Consider the following 18,700-nt stretch of genomic DNA (forward strand, 5'->3'; position numbering starts at 1 on the left):
ACTGTGATGTATGGATCGGAGTTGAGGGGAATGAAAGTGATGGAGAGACAGAAATTGAATGTGTTTGAGATGAAGTGTCTAAGGAGTATGGCTGGTGTATCTCGAGTAGATAGGGTTAGGAACGAAGTGGTGAGGGTGAGAACGGGTGTAAGACATGAGTTAGCGGCTAGAGTGGATATGAATGTGTTGAGGTGGTTTGGCCCTGTTGAGAGAATGGAAAATGGCTGTCTGCTAAAGAAGGTGATGAATGCAAGAGTTGATGGGAGAAGTACAAGAGGAAGGCCAAGGTTTGGGTGGATGGATGGTGTGAAGAAAGCTCTGGGTGATAGGAGGATAGATGTGAGAGAGGCAAGAGAGCGTGCTAGAAATAGGAATGAATGGCGAGCGATTGTGACGCAGTTCCGGTAGGCCCTGCTGCTTCCTCCGGTGCCTTAGATGACCGCGGAGGTAGCAGCAGTAGGGGATTCAGCATTATGAAGCTTCATCTGTGGTGGATAATGTGGGAGGTTGGGCTGTGGCACCCTAGCAGTACCAGCTGAACTCGGCTGAGTCCCTGGTTAGGCTGGAGAAACGTAGAGAGTAGAGGTCCCCTTTTTGTTTTGTTTCTTTGTTTGATGTCGGCTACCCCCCAAAATTGGGGGAGGTGCCTTTGGTATATGTATGATGTATAATATATATATATATATATATATATATATATATATATATATATATATATATATATATATCTATCTATATATATTATATATATATATATATATACATACATAGATACATAGATATATAATTATTGTTATTATTAATAATATTATTATCAATTATAATGATAATATTATTTTATAATAAGAATAAGAATATATTATTTTTATAATAATGATAATAATAATAATAAAAATATTATTATTAATTGTTATAATTTTTTAGTATGATTATTTTTATTATTATATATATTCATTTATTTATTCATCTATATCTTATTTATCTTCCTCTGGTTTTGGTAAAGTTGTTATAGTTTATATAGATATTTTGTTACTGTTCTTAAGATATTTTATTTTTCCTTGTTTCCTTTCCACACTGGGCTAATTTCCCTGTTTGAGCCCCCTGGGCTCATAGAATCCTACTTTTCCAACTAGAGTTTTTAGCTTTGGAAGATATATATATATATATATATATATATATATATATATATATATATATATATATATATATATATATATATATATATATATATATTTATATACACATATATATATATATATATATATATATATATATATATATATATATATATATATATATATATATACATATACATATATTCATATATATACTGTATATATTTATAGAAATGCATTTTCTAGGTCTAACCTTCAAGAGGAAGTTGATTTGGGTCTCGCATCTCAAAATGCTAAAGTTTTAATGGTAAGAGATTTTAGATATTTTTAAAGTATCAGACCATACATCTAGGGGAGCAGATCGTCAGACTCTCATCAAAATGTATAAAAGCCTTATTTTATCAAAACTTTTATTTTGATGTGAAACATATTCTTCAGATTCTATTACCATGCTAGTGTCAGATTAGCTACTGATGCTTTTGGGTCATCCCCATCCCTAGTCTTTTAGTTGTAATTGATTCAGGTGGGCGGCCACTGGAGTTATATGGCTAATGTACTATGATTAGATATTGGTATAGATTACAGAGCCTTTCTAATTCACAGTCCTTTGAAGCTGCTAATAAAGAGAAGGTATTTCTGTACCTATGAGGCCCACTCTACATCCCCAAACTTACTTGGGTTCAGAGTGAAACAAATGCTGAATAGCCTTAATCCTTCCAGGAGTGGAGTACCACCTTTTAGGTTATCAGTCACCCCTCCTTGGAAACTTTCAAGGATCTCCCTCTGTAATTATTTTATTGGCTCTAAAGGCAATATTATAAAGAAATGTGATTTTATGTTTTGGAACATGCAGAAAACACATGAATATTGGATTTATATATACGGACGAATCTAAATCCAGTGCTGCCGTTGGAGTTGTGGTGTACAGTTCTCGTTTTAATTGTAAACATTGGCTCCCTTTAGCATCATCTCTCTTTACAGCTGAGCTGTACGGTATGGTGGCTGCTATTGGAAAAATAGCATTTATGAAAGGGGATTCTTACTATTTTTAGTGATGCAAAATGTGTTGCAGGCATCAGATAGTTTTTAATCCAAGCAACCCTTTAGTTTAAAAAATTTAGAGCGGCTGTATAGTTGTAGCACTGCAGGTAAGGAAGTAAAGTTTTGCTCAGTTCCAGCTCATGTGGGTATGCCAGGAAATGAAGAGGCAGACAAACTCTTCCTGGAAGATATATTCTTCCATGTAGTTACTTTTTGTCTCATAAAAAAATCCATGCTTGATATTTGGCAATGTTACTGAAGTTCTGTTGATCAGAATAAGATGAAAGATCACAAATGCTATGCCTCCATAGAAATATGGTAATATGCCAAGGAGGTAGGAAACTTCCCACTGTCCCTTCAGAATTGGGCACACAAGTTGAACACACGACTTCCTAATGACTAGTAGGTGTCAGCCGTTGTTCGATGATTGCTTGGTTCCCCTGACTGTTAGGGATTTTCTGAATGAATGTCCCAGTCTTGTGAATATCAGAGGACAATTCCTTCTGAAGTTTTGCAATGAAATGGCAGGTACATCCTCACTAAGATTTTTGGAGGAGTTTTTACTGATGCCAGTGGTATTTTTAAGTTCGTATTGAAAGCTGGTCTTCTTACTCCTTTTTTAATATATTTTAGATATATATATATATTCAAATAATTATTATTCAGATGTACTTTAACTCTGGATAATTGAAATGCTGGTGTGTTAAATTTCTTAGCACCATACATTGCATTCTTATGGATGTAGATTGTAGTTCTTAATGCATCAGCAGAAGGGACTAATTGAAATGATGGGTTGTAATTTTCTATTGAAGGAACAGTTGTTTACATGCTTCAGGTATATTGCAATAGGGTCATAATTTTTAATTGTCTTTGAAATTCCTCTAGATGTAAACAGGTTTTAAGACCATTAACATTCCATTGAATTATGTAAGGACTGAACGTCAATGGAGGTGGAATTCTGCTGGACATAGCATTATTTTGTTTATTTTGTTGTAGTTAGGTTTCTCTTTTACCTTTCAGATGAGGTTTTGGTTCTTTAGATGTAATTTCTTGATGTTTACTTGTATTATGATTGGCTTCCTGGTTTTCATTTTGATTTTGGTTAAACTTGATGAATTTTTCAAGATGAAAAGTGCCTGTTGCACTCTTCTTTACCAGATGGTCAACACACTTGCAAACTGCACTGTGTTTTTCTAATGTACCAAACTGGTTGTTAGTTTTATTTTGGATAAAGTTGTCAATCATATTTCCGATTTTGTGTTTATTAGTGTTTTTTCTTTGACAAAATTCTGAAATGAAAAAATCATTGCAGCTGCATGATATTTTGTGGGCTGCTTTATTCTCCATTGTGGTCTAATGTAACACCATCACTTTACCTTTGATTCTAATAACAAGTGATGGATTTATATGTTCTGATGATACATAATTGAGTTTCCATCGGCTTCTTGACTATCAGGAGGGTTCTTATGGACTTCAACTTTAATAGTTACTACATCTTTGGTAGCCTGGTTAATGATTAAGTCAGGTTCAGATTTAGAAGGGGGGAGTTGAGGCAATCTTTCAGTTAGTGCACCAGTTCAACCTGGTACGTTAGTATTATTCTGTGAAAAGTATGGTCAATATTAGAACTAAAAGTTAAATAATTTGTATTGGAGAAAATGCTTGTCAGTCCTTGGACATTATTGTTCCTTATAAGATTTTTCCTGGCTGAACAAAAGATTGTGTTTGTTATTTGCAGTTTTAATGATTGTTTGTTCCAGTCTATATTTAGGAGACTAGTGAGTTTGGTGAGGGGGCTCCTTCACAATGAAAACAAAATTTATTTTCTAAACAGTCTCTAGAGAAGTCATGGAACTTAGAACACTTGAAACTTCTTTGTCTATTATCACACTTGTTATTATTGTGCCCATAATCATATTATTTATAACATATGAAAGGCCTAGGATGTAATTTTTTTAACAGAAATGTTGAATTGACAAAACTTTACACTGTACAGTATAGTCTGGCTGATGAGGTGAGGTAAATACTACTGAGATTGTTTTATTGGTTCCCTTCAGCTTTTTAACTGTAGAAATATTGGGAGGCCACCTCTTCAATATGTTCTCTTCTGAGAATTTATACAGATCTCTGCAATAAATTATTCATTTAGCCTGATTAAATGTCCTGTATGGAGGTATTTTTTCAATAATATCAGATGAGGGGGATGCAAAATTAGTAAGTTGCACCTCGTGTGTTTCATTGCCAGCTTTAACTAGCAAAGCATGGCCATATCTTTTAAGATTATTTTGAGGAATTGTATCTGCTTTTTTTCTCCAGACACTCGTAGCCCCTAACCATATTTTTATGCCCTTCCCTGTAAATAGTGACATGCCAGACTGGTTCAGTAATGATTCTTGGTGTAATTTCTTTCTCCTCCCTTTGGAGATCAGTGTTCTGGGGCACAAAGTCAAGTTCAGAGTCAGAAACAATTTGGAGGTTAAATAGCTTTACATAGCTAAAGCCATGTATTTCTTTATTCTTAATTCTAATGAAGGCAATTATAGCCTTCAAAGGATCTCAAAGTTTACTTCATCCTTTGAAAGTTTTAACTCTATTTTCTTGATTTTCTTGAAAGGTTTCAAAATGTTGCACTGTACAATATTTCATAATCCATAATGCGGGAAATGTCTACGCAATATAGAACTCTTATTTTCATTTTAGCCCCCTTTGTGTCTTGCTGAAAAGGGAACAAAAGGCTCAAGTGTAATAACACTGGACAAAGAGGTATTGCTAGAGGAATAATTTTTATTGTCGAGAGAATTTTCCTTATCTAAACAAGCAGAGGTCGTCAACAGTATCTGGTGTTTGCCATTTGGTTCAGGGGTACGGGGAACATTTAGTAAACTCATCATTTGTTTTTATGGAGGGGTGGGAGGACAGAATAATCATAAAATGTAAAAAAAAAAATGGAAAAAAATAAATATAAGGGAAAGGAAATATTAAAACTGAAATCTTAAAGAAGACCCCATCGGCTTTTCATGGAATTAATTCCTCTTGCAATAATATCTGCAAGAGCTGACTCCCAAATGTCCACTCCCTGCCCTACCAAAGGGATGTTACCACTTTGATGGAGTTGCTTAAGTGTAAGCCAACCCTGTTTGATGGGACTGAAATTACCGTATTTCCCGTATCATAAGACGCACCTTTTTTCCTGAAAAATGCTCTCAAAATTCACTCTGCATCTTAACACTAAGAAAAGTTCAATAGAGGAGTTTGACAGCCCTCAAACACCCAACTAAACTACAGGTATTGACATTCGAGCGCTCTTCACTTACCAGACAAAATATAAACCTACAATTACCATTCATATGTAATAAATAAATTTATATCTTATATTATGTTTTATTTAATGAAGTACAGTAGCAAGTTGTTTGTTTGTTTTGGTAATCAGCTGATGACTCGCCAATCCCTTTCTACAAGCAAACATGCCAACTAGTGTCTCCAGCAGATGACACTATGATATGTTAGTTATTTGTGCAGTGCTTATCTATTTTTTCATATTTTGTCAATATTTTGTAATAGAGCAATATTTTGATAATGACTTTGTTGCCTGAGTTCCAAAATGATATAAACAGACAGTCGTTGAATTCAACCATAGAAAAAAATACCTCACTGTTAGTTGAGTGCAGTGTTACCAAGTTAGCAGAAAAGTAACTAGACCTAGAGTTGCACATACAGTAGGAAAAGTATTACACCTAAAGGAATTTCTAAAGAATTCTTTGATCAGAGATTAATTTTGAGTGAAAATATATAAGATATATGAGGAATGTAGGAAATATTACTGGAATCTTACTTCTCTACCAAAATTTGATTAAGAACATTGGGCATCACTGCTTTCATGTAAACAACAATTGAAACACCAAATGTGTATTTGTGGTGGTAACTACAACTGGTTTAGTGATTTCTTACATGAATATGTAATGCAAGTGGGATATCCAGCGTGCAGCTAATTGATATTAACTTAACCATATCATAATACACTCAAAATATGAAAACTTACTGTGCCAGACAAAAATCACACTAGAGCTGCTGACTAGGAATTGCTGCTAAAATAACTTGTAAAATACATTTTTTTTTTTTTTTCCAAAAAAACTGCTTTGCTAATTTAAGGGTGCATCTTACCACTTGTAGCGTCTTATGACACGTGAAATACAGTAGTTCAATATTACTATCTTCGCTATTTTAATCATAGTGGTAGGCAAACCAAACAGAATGTCTAGAGTCTTATTCAGTATATATGAAGCTGGACAATCCCTGGAATTCATCGGCCAAATTTTAGCACGAGAATAGTTCTGCGTGCCAGTGTGGTAATACTGTCACTGCTATGATCCAAACATTATTGGGTTGCTGGCACGACAAAAAAGAGCCCAAGGTAGAACACTCTGATTGAGAACCAGATTACGTGGCTATTAAAGTGTTGTTATGATGTAAACACTAATTCCGTCTATAATTCATAATTTTTAGCAGTAATTGGCAATAATTGGCAAACACAGGTGGTCAGTGAAATTAGTCTATATGCAGTAATTGTTTGGGTTACTGGGATCTTTTCATAGATTAGCACTTGGTATGACTATTGCAGTTTCTATGGTTTTAGGGATAGATGTTTGGTCCAACTAAATGTGATTATTAAGTTCTAATAAATAGGCTTTTGCTAAAGGGACTAGATTTCCTATCAAAATTTATATTATCCTTACCATGGGCTAACAAACTACAATTTGATGGTGAAAATTTAGCTTCACCTCAGGAAATCTTTGATTATAATAGATATCTTCCACTATCAAAATTCAGTGTATATGCTTCGTCTTTGATTTGGTCATCCAGATTAGTTATATTGGTTATGTTTTCAATATTTTGCTTAATAATATTTGATATGGCCTGTTCGTCATGAATTGGTGACCCATTACATATCTTGCAGGTCGGCTATATGAACCATTATTATGTGTAAGTCTGCCACTCCTTTTTTATTGAAATATTTTCTGATACACTAGACACATTTTTGCTATGATGTTATCCTGCCTTCTATTGCTTTGGTACCATATCTAGAAGAAATATTAGAATATACAGTAGTTACTATACAAAACAAAGCTAGTATTCTTTCTTATGGGAAATTAACATTTTGACTGAGCCTTGTATTAATTGTTAACTCTTGGAAAGGTCAACTTGGAGATTTATTAATGCATTATTTTTTTGTTGTTGAGCAGACTGGTAGAAGTCTTCCTTTATAGTATATTTATTATTTATCTCATTTATTTTACTCCTTGATTATTTTTACAGCTTATTTTTTTCTTTACTTCTCAGTTTATTTTGAGCACTACACTTTTTTTCCCCATCAGGGGTCTTGGGCTTGAAGCATTTTGCTTTTCCCCAAAAGCTTGTAATAATGAGAATATAACATTTAACTGATATTCAATTTAAGAATTCAAATTGTTAGTAAATGGTGCTTCTTTTGTTATGAAGTTTATACATTATTTTAAAAGAAATAATGTTGCTTATAATACTCTATTGTATATTCTAAAAATACTGTTTGCTTTAACTCTTTTTTTTCAATATTAATCTTACCCGATAATCATGTAGCTGTCAACTCTGTTGCCGACAGAAATCTACGGTCGGGATACGCCAGCGATCGCTATACAGGTGGGGGTGAACACCACAGCGCCATCTGTGGTCAGGTACTCCAGTACTTCTTGTCAACACCACCTCAATTTTTCCTCTGTCGTGCCTCCGGCTAGACCTACATGGATACGCTGTTGATTCTGGAGTTATGGCTCACGATTTGGTGATGTATTTGCTCTAGAGTTTAGCCTTCGCTATTCAGGAAGCTATATCATTAGCTTAGCAAGTTTTTGGAATTAATTTGATTTAATTTTTTATTTAATTTTGGTACGAAGAGAGTATGAACTCTCTTTCACTTTTAAATGGCCGACCCTTCCCTTAGACGGAAGTGTTGGTGTCGAAGAGAGTATAGACTCTCTTAATTTTGCTTAACAAAGTTATAGATAATCTCTCCGCCTTTTAGAGGCCTCTTTGATTAACTTCCTTTTATTATAAACTTATTAAAATTAATTTTTATATTTGTTTATATTCGACCTTTCCTAATAGTAGGCGGTCTTTTCTTGAACCGAAGTTAATTAACATTGAGCCCGTCATTTCGTTTTTACCTGTTAACATATTATGCTATTTTAATGTTTTTGAAAGAATTTCTTTGATAGTCTTGTACTGTTTTCAAAGTTGAACTAACGTTTTGTTTTGTCTCTGCAGTTGTTGACGTTCAGAACGTTCAACTTGCGCTCTATCGTTACGATAGAGAGAGAGTCTATCACGGTGTCACGTTGCAGTAAGAGTAAACCGATTCTAGCGTTTTGTTCATTCTTTCTTAGCTTAAATGGTTTTAATTCTAATAAAGGAACTTTTTATTTGGGAAACCTTTCAGTTTTTTTCCTTTAACAATAATATGTTTTAACGATATATATAATTGGGCTCTTCTCTCAGGTGCTAAGTCAAGAGAGAGAGAGAGAGAGATAGAGACGGAGGGAGAGAGAGGAGGATAAACGTTTCGTTCAAGCGGGTAACGTTGTTATCGTTTTTGCTCTTCTCCCTAGTCTCTTTAGGGGAAGAAGGTAAACGTTTCTAGAGTTTTATTCTTGTTCTCAGGCTTTATGCGGTGAGAGATTTTAAACGTAGTTTATTTGATCTAGTGTTTAGTCTCTTTTCCAGCCACTGAATTATTTATCTTTCATTATGTTTTTCTGTTACATTGTAATACTGTTTTCGCAATTACTAACTTTTAATGAAGGATAGAATTGCGTGTTTCAGGTACAAACCACTTAAAGTTTCGAGTTCAGTGAAATAAGTGCAAACAGAAAATCAAAAGTGATAAGCGCAAAGTGTTACAGTGTTGCGTTCGAGGGTTCGTCTGTTCGTGCCAGTTGTTCGCCTAGTCTGGGACCTCTTACAAGCTCCCAAGCCCAGGGGAGAAGTAATGTCGAAGGACTTATGGGTTCAGCAGGCCTTGATCGACGAACAGACGTTTCCCTCCGTGGTTTCGGGTGTAACCAACTCACGTAGCCGACGTGATCACCCCACCCACACAAAGACGAGAGAGCCCATTTATTCCTCGTCTGCGGAAGAGGTTTCTCGCAGAAACCATGGACCAAATCTTGCAGCTTTTAAGTGCAAGGCGGTCCCTTCCGCGCAAGTCCAACTCCTAGGTGGTGCCATTAGCACTGGGTCAGTTCGGACTTGCTGCAGTACGACAACTGCACACCTCCCAGAGAGGCAAGGTGGTATCGCAACAGACAGTAACTCCGTCTGTTGCCGCACCAGCTGTTTTAGACCCTCAGTTTCAACGGACAGTAGCTCCGTTTGTTGTTGTCTTTCTTAAACTCTAGTGGTCTATGCTGCTGACAATGCAGTCTCAGCTTGCGGTGTTGATGCAGGAGTTTCAGGCAGAGAAGGTTAACACACCTCCTCCTGCGAGCGCTCCTCCACCTCTACGCAGTCCAGCCTGCCAGACGTATGATGTTGAGGTTCCTCAAGCTACCTCCATGCGTGAGCTGCCGCATTGGGAGTTGCCAGATACCAGCTCTGTGCAGCAACCTCCACTTTCCTTGAGGCAGGAGCCTCTTGCCACGCGGCAACCTCCTCAACACTTGAGGTAGGAGCCTTATGCTTTGCAGCAACCTCCTCTACCCTTGAGGTAGGAGCCTCATGCGTTGCGACTACCTCCTCCATCCTCGAGGCAGCAACCTCTTGCGGTGCGACAACCTCCACCATCCTCGAGGCAGCAACCTCAACTCCACCTCTGCGCAGTCCACCCTGCCAGACGTATGATGTTGAGGTTCCTCAACCTACCTCCACGCGTGAGCTGCCGCATTGGGAGTTGCCAGATACCAGCGCTATGCAGCAACCTCTTGCGTTGCGGCAACCTCCACCATCCTTGAGGCAGCAACCTCAACTCTTGCGGCAGCCACCTCCACTCTTGAGGCAACCTCAACTCTTGAGGCAAGAGCCTCAACTCTTGAGGAACCTCATGCTATGAGGCAGCCGCCTCAACGCATGCAGCAACCGCATTCTTCACAGCATGAGCCTCTCTCTGCGCAGCGTCCTCCTCAAACCATGAGGCAGGAGCCTCATGCTATGCGGCAATGGGCTCTCGTGGCATGGTTGGTTTCGACCTGGCCTTTCATTAGAAGGGGCTAGCGTTCGATCCCAAGTATGAGGTAGAAATTTATTTCTATTTGAACACGATGTTGTGTTGATATTTATCCATATTGACTCATTAGGGGTAATTTGAATGAATTACTACCAATTGTGTCACGTGGTGGCCCGGGGAAATCTGGTAAAACTCGCTGGTAAAGAGACTGATGTCTCACCAGGTAAATCCTCGGACAGCTAGATTAGGGTCAGGTTCAGATTTCCTTTTAAGAATAAATAACCGCCTCAACCCATGAGGCAGGAGCCTCATACTATGCGGCATCCTCCTCAACGCATGCGGCATAAGCCTCATCCCTTGCAGCTTGAGCCTCATCCCATGCAGCATGAGTCTCATACCATGCAGCATGAGCCTCATCCCATGCAGCATGAGCCTCATCCCATGCAGCATAAGCCGCACGCCATGCAACATGCTCTGCTTACCTTACAGCATGCTCTACATACAGCATGCTCTGCATACAGCATGCTCTGCATACAGCATGCTCTGCATACCTTACCGCATGCTTCTCAGTCACACATCTTTGGTTGTTGCCAACTCACTAGACTGTCAAGCAGTTTCATAACGTTGCCTTCTAGTCTGCTGCTTTTGCACCAGTGAAACCCTCACTGAGAGAACTTAGCTTTTCTCGGATATGGTTCCTGTAGATGAGAAAGTGCTATTCTCCCTCCTTCTGATTTTCCCTTGAGGACTCTGTCATTTGGAGAGGAGCCTTTAGCTGCTTAGCCTCCTATGGACTTTTATTTAAGCATAGCATGCTTCCAGGGAGGGTAATGGTTCCACTTCAGTCGCTAACCCCGTCTGTTACCACACCTGCTCCCATAGACCTTGAGCTGTGTTGCAAGACATGCAGTCCAAGCTTAGTCCTTGTTAGAGGATTTTTTGTTTACGGAGTCAGTGTGTCACTGGGAAGACGTTCAACAACCAGCAGAAGTGACTTGTTGTGACGCAGTGCGGCAACCTCAGCAACCCGATAAGGAGTTGTCTGTACGACCCAGACAGTCTAGACAGCTTCGGGTTGTCACTGTACTTCCTCGCTTCCCCATGGTTGACAGTTCACAGACTGTGCAGCAGTACCATGATCTTGTGTCCGGCTCCGTCAGACGACTAGCTTTTAAGAGCTCCCACAAGTCGTCGCTGTCTGGAGATTCTCAGATGGACTATGGATCTGACCAAGGAACTGGGCCTCCTGGTCAATTTTGAGGAGTCCCAGCTCGTCCCATCCCAGACCATTGTCTACCTGGGTATGGATCTTCAGAGTCGAGCTTTTCGGGCTTTTCCGTCGGCCCCAAAGATATACTAAGCCCTAGATTGCATCCAGAGCATGCTGAGAAGGAACCGATGCTCAGTCAGGTAGTGGATGAGTCTAACAGGGACACTTTCATCGCTGCCCTGTTCATCGAGTTAGGGAGACCCCACCTCCCCCCCTTCAGTATCATCTAGCGGCTCACTGGATAAAGGACATGACGCTAGAGACGATCTCAGTTCCTGTTTCCGAAGAGAGGAGGTCTACTCTCACGTGGTGAAAGAACAGCTTTCTTCTCAAGGAAGTCTACCTTTGGCTGTTCAGAAACCCGACCGCCGTCTCTTCTCTGACGCATCAGACACGGGCTGGGGTGCGACTTTGGACGGACAGGAATGCTCGGGAACATGGAATCAGGAGCTAAGGACACTTCACATCTATTGCAAGGAGCTGTTGGCGGTTCATCTGGCCTTGATAAACTTCAAGTCCCTCCAGCTTAACAAGGTGGTGGAGGTGGACTCTGACAACACCACAGCCTTGGCTTACATCTCCAAGCAGGGAGGGACTCATTCGTGGAAGTTGTTCTAGATCGCAAGGGACCTCCTCATCTGGTTAAAAGATCGAAAGCTCACGCTGGTAACGAGGTTCATTCAGGGCGATATGAATGTCATGGCAGATCGCCTTAGCCGGAAGGGTCAGGTCATCCCCACAGAGTGGACCCTTCACAAGAATGTTTGCAGCAGACTTTGGGCCCTGTGGGGTCAGCCAACCATAGATCTGTTCGCTACCTCGATAACCTAGAGGCTCCCGTTGTATTGTTCTCCGATTCCAGACCCAGCAGCAGTTCACGTGGATGCTTTTCTGCTGGATTGGTCCCATCTCGACCTGTATGCATTCCCGCCGTTCAAGATTGTCAACAGGGTACTTCAGAAGTTCGCCTCTCGCAAAGGGACACGGCTGACGTTGGTTGGCTCCGCTCTGGCCCGCGAGAGAATGGTTCATAGAGGTACTGCAATGGCTGGTCGACATTCCCAGGACTCTTCCTCTAGGAGTGGACCTTCTACGTCTACCTCACGTAAAGAAGGTACATCCAAACCTCCACGCTCTTCGTCTGACTGCCTTCAGACTTTCGAAAGACTCTCAAGAGCTAGGGGCTTTTCGAAGGAGGCAGCCAGAGCGATTGCCAGAGCAAGGAGGACATCCACTCTCAGAGTCTATCAGTCTAAAGGGGAAGTCTTCCGAAGCTGGTACAAGGCCAATGCAGTTTCCTCATCCAGTACCACTGTAACCCAGATTGCTGACTTCCTGTTACATCTAAGGAACGTAAGATCCTTTTCAGCTCCTACGATTAAGGGTTACAGAAGTATGTTGGCAGCGGTTTTCCGCCACAGAGGCTTGTATCTTTCCACCAACAAAGATCTACAGGACCTCCTTAGGTCTTTTAAGACCTCAAAGGAACGTCGGTTGTCCACTCCAGGCTGGAATCTAGACGTGGTCCTAAGGTTCCTTATGTCATCAAGATTTGAACCTCTCCAATCAGCCTCTTTTAAGGACCTCACATTAAAAACTCTTTTCCTCGTGTGCTTGTCAACAGCTAAAAGAGTAAGTGAGATCCACGCCTTCAGCAGGAACATAGTTTTTCACATCTGAAACGGCTACATGTTCCTTGCAGCTCGGTTTTTTGCTAAAACGAGCTTCCTTCACGTCCTTGGCCTAAGTCGTTCGAGATCCCAAGCCTGTCCAACTTGGTGGGGGACGAACTGGAGAGAGTACTTTGCCCAGTTACAGCTCTTAGGTACTATCTAAAAAGGTCATAACCTTTACGAGGACAATCAGAAGCCTTATGGTGTGCTATCAAGAAGCCTTCTCTTCCAAGGTCTAAGAACTCAGTTTCTTACCTATTCAGGCTCCTGATTAGGGAAGCACATTCTCATCTGAAGGAAGAAGACCTTGCTTTGCTGAAGGTAAGGACACATGAAGTGAGAGCTGTGGCTACTTCAGTGGCCCTCAAACAGAACCGTTCTCTGCAGAGTGTTATGGATGCAACCTATTGGAGAAGCAAGTCAGTGTTCGCATCATTCTATCTCAAAGATGTCCAGTCTCTTTACGAGAACTGCTACACCCTGGGACCATTCGTAGCAACGAATGCCGTAGTAGGCGGGGGCTCAGCCACTACATTCCCATAATCCCATAACCTTTTTAACCTTTCTCTTGAATACTTTTTATGGGTTGTACGGTCGGCTAAGAAGCCTTCCACATCCTTGTTGATTTGGCGGGTGGTCAATTCTTTCTTGAGAAGCGCCGAGGTTAAAGGTTGTGATGAGGTCCTTTAGTATGGGTTGCAGCCCTTTATACTTCAGCACCTAAGAGTCGTTCAGCATCCTAAGAGGACCGCTACGCTCAGTAAGAAAGACGTACTTAATAAAGGCAGAGTAATGGTTCAAGTCGTCTTCCTTACCAGGTACTTATTTATTTTATGTTATTTTTGAATAACTAATAAAATAAAATACGGGATACTTAGCTTCTTTGTTAACATGTATGCTGGTCTCCACCCACCACCCTGGGTGTGAATCAGCTACATGATTATCGGGTAAGATTAATATTGAAAAATGTTATTTTCATTAGTAAAATAAATTTTTGAATATACTTACCCGATAATCATGATTTAATTGACCCACCCTTCCTCCCCATAGAGAACCAGTGGACCGAGGAAAAAATTGAGGTGGTGTTGACAAGAAGTACTGGAGTACCTGACCACAGATGGCGCTGTGGTGTTCACCCCCACCTGTATAGCGATCGCTGGCGTATCCCGACCGTAGATTTCTGTCGGCAACAGAGTTGACAGCTACATGATTATCGGGTAAGTATATTCAAAAATTTATTTTACTAATGAAAATAACATGTTTGATGCAACCCATAATTTTCTATCTGAAAATATAATAAGCTTTAATCTTGTGCTTTCATTGCGGGAAGATATTATCTGAATGTCATCAGTGGCAAGGTAATGTCCCTTAAATACAGGCATCCTTGGCATCTAAAACAGATGATATTATGCTTTACTCATCTCATATTTTCCTTCCTAGGGTGCTTCACTATCACACTATCCAATAAGACATCTTTTTCATTCTTGCTCATTTACAACTAACAGTCTCATTGGTAGAGTTATGAATTCTGATGTCCCGCAAGTTCAGATGCTACAACTTCAAAACAAAACAAGGAATGCTTTTGTACCATGTATTATCAGCATTATTTCTCAAATTTTTAATCACTTATCAATTGGCTAATACTCAATCTGTATTCAATTTTACTACAGCTGAGTAATAATTATTTAATTTTATTATCTCCAGGCTGCCCTTTTTTTCTCAATAGGCATCACAAACTGTGCAATCCTGCTAGTCAAGGTATTAATTTGGGGCTTTTTGCATAGGAGTATGTCCAGTGAAACTTCTGACTATTGTGATGTTACATTATGAGAAATGATCAATAAAAAGTAGAGGTCAATATTTACAAAAATCTCAAATCCTCCTATCTCAGTCTTTCAAAGTAATCTTTTGGACTCTTATAGACAATAAATAGATCTATTTATTATAACCTAGCCATATTTTCTGACTATGCTACCACAGTATACACACACACAGTAGAACCTCTGAATTTCAACACATCATAACACAAAAAAAAAAAACTGTGATTGAACAACACCGGTATTTCTTAAAAAAATTTGCCCCACACATGTAATTAAATTCAGATCTTGAACAAAATTGACCCAGTTAACTTGTAGCTCTATTCATATATTTTGTTTTAACTTTTCGCTTGATTTGAATTATTCGAGTGTTTACTTTCATATACCCATACACAGTGGCTTCTGAATAAGTAGAGGACTACAAGACAGGCCCTCACTTGTCACCTAAGGACAACATAGAATACATCTTATGGGATCTGAATGACTAATGAAATATATTTTGTTGCTATGACTTCCGTTAGTTTTGACTTTACAGTGCACATCCTTAAAAATTGTATACAATTATATAAAACAAATAAAATAAAATTACTTCTTTTTATGGGACCTTGCGCAAGTCTGTCCGTTGCACAGTAATGATGAAAAAATTGCTAAAAAACAAAACTAATCAAAATTCTATATATAAAATTAGTAAATGAATACGTTTAGTATGAAAATAGTAATAGCATATAAAGTATAAAGAGGAAATATAAATACACATAAAGGAAGACGGTTCGTTTAACAACATTGCTTTGATCCTTCTCGAAGACGTATACCTGTAATACAGTTTCGATCATATTCTATACAGTACATTACCCCAACTTCCAACTTGAGATCTGTTGGCTTTGTTACTTTCTCAAGTTGAGATTATTTATGAATGGTTGTTAACAGTAAGGTATATTAAATGCCTAATCAGTGAAAATTGAAGATGATATAAAACTAAGCTAAGATGTCCTATTAATAACACAAAAACAAGAGTTACAATACTGTCATACGAAATAGTTCTCTGGATCAAGTCTTGAACATCTTCCTGCCTGTTTTGGCTAGAAGGCTTACTGTCTACATTCATTAGTTGTTTACAAGTTTTGTTTTTACACATTTAAGATATCATTTGGTATTTGAATCTTGGCAATCTTTTTTTCATTGTATTCATACTCGCCTCCCAAAAAAGTAAAGGTAGTAAATCTAACCATCATGTTATAAAAATGCAAAATGAATTATATATAAAGAGATAGGAAAAAATGGGAAAAGTCATAAATATTGCACAAGCCTTAGGGCTGGTATGGACAAAGGTGTCCACCATTATCTATGGCAATGACTACATTGTTCAATATCTTACTGAAGAGGTTCCGTCATTTCAATTATTAAAAGCTTGATACATTCAGAGCTGGCCTGATTAAATTTGGAGGTAAAAAGATTATTTACATAAAATCTGATAAATAGAAAAAGAAACTGTAAATATAAAAAAAAATATTTCTGATAAAAATTTGAGATTATTAGAAAGTTAAATGTTATCTGAAAACCTATGCTTCTTAAACACTTTCAAAATGTCAGATAAACTTTGCTTTACTAAACATAAATATCTTTCTCGTTTAAAAACTTGACAGTTGTCATAAGTATTGTATAGTTAAAATAGTGTCACACTCTGCACCTAGGAACTGTTTCATGAAGTGTGTACATTAGAAAAAAAAAAGTGCATCAGTTTCGTATGACCATTACGGAACTTTGCTAAAATTACTTCTATCCATTAAGCCTTCTGTTCTGATGATTCCTATTGAGAAACTATTGGATTTTGTTTTGATTTATTATAGTCAGATTCATTAATCCAGATTGTTGGCCATTTTTCTACTATGAAATGCCTCATGATGGATGAATAACCTTTAACGGGCAGTTTAATGTGTTTTTATGGTAAATCTATCGCATCTGCTTTTTCATTACCGACAATCCCAACACATCCAGGAAGCTAACAAATTTCAATAATTACCCTTTGCAGATAGAATTTGTTAAGGATCTTTTTAATTTAATAATAGTTTTATCTTATGCATGTAACATTAGAGAGTTTGTATGCCATTTCTTTAATCGGTATTAATGACAAACTTACGGTTTGCCTTTTTTTTATTATTTTAATGTCAGTTGCTAATAAAATCGTGAATAGTTTCGAGTAAATACTGAAACTTCATTAGGTAAAGAGAAATTGATTTATTAGGACTGAGGATACTGAAGCACAGCCAGCACCCATTGAAGATTTAGAGCTATCAGTATTTTTAGCATAGTGAAGTCCTTTCCTTTAAATATATTCCAAGGCAGGTTTTTTTATGATGACTATGGATATAGCCATATTTCTTTGACAAATAATAAATATGAGAACATATATTTGCTTTCTTTAAGGTCCTAGGTGGAGGAAAGAGAGATGGTTGAATAATGTTCATTCTGATGTTTTTAGATTGTAACAGCCTATTTGCTCTTATTGGGAATGGTGGTTCACAATTGTTTATAAATATATCACTGGTTGAATAGCTTCTTTATTGGAGAATTTGTGGATAGGACCTTTAATGCACTTCCCATGGGGACAAAATCTTGATGTAAGGATGAGGGTAGTTCCCCACTTTCTCATAGTATTGAGATATTTGGGGAAGATCTAAAGGCTCCACTACAATGTCTCAGATCTCGAGTGTGTATTGGATCTAAAGACTTCAAAGTAGCCTCAGATCCTGATCCTTTTATTTGGCTATCATAATCTTTATAGATCATCAGTAAAGGTGATCTCTTTGTACCCCATATTGTATTAGACATCATTAGGTTGAGCGCATTATTATTACATTTAGATTTGATTAAGATGCATGTGCTTTCCAATTTGTCCAAAATTTTTACCTTATCTTTGAATCGGATTTGAGTGTCACTCAATGTGAGATTTATTTTATGGTTTTGCTTCCATCTGCTAAAGTTTTTTCTGCAAGAAGTCTGAAACTTCAGACGCAGCCCAAATTTCTGTTTTCGAATGGTGTTATTTTGGATTCTTTGCAAATGACGATTATTCAAAGAGAAGTATATTGCTAATTTGTCCAAATATTGCTACTTTGCACTCCTTGTGGCTATTGAATAACTATATAATTAATTGTCAATGCAAAAGAGACCCACTTAAAACTCTACTCTGTGCCACACCACAGTCAAGGCAATAAGATTCGTAATAATCTATACAAGTTTAGAATGTTCTTTCACCAATAAAATTTATAATAAAAATAGGAAGGTGTCTTCAAAAACCATTATGGTGTAAGGATTTTAGAATGAATGCCTCCAAATACATTTCTATTGCATGTCTTCTGAATGTTGAAGATATTGATTACTGAGATTTGCTTTCGTTCTAATCTTCTGTGTACATAAATTTCCATGTGTGAAAGAGTTAAATTGTGAAGCTGATTAATTGTTATGGCGTAAACACCAATTCAATAAATGATTTACCATTTTTTTTTATTAATTTGTGAAACACAACTGGTCAGTGAAATTGGTCTGTATTTGTTGAATTACCAGGAACTTTTCTTGGTGTAGCTACTGATATA

This window comes from Palaemon carinicauda, chromosome 8 (genome assembly GCF_036898095.1).
Source record: "Palaemon carinicauda isolate YSFRI2023 chromosome 8, ASM3689809v2, whole genome shotgun sequence".
Classification (NCBI taxonomy): Eukaryota; Metazoa; Arthropoda; class Malacostraca; order Decapoda; family Palaemonidae; genus Palaemon; species Palaemon carinicauda.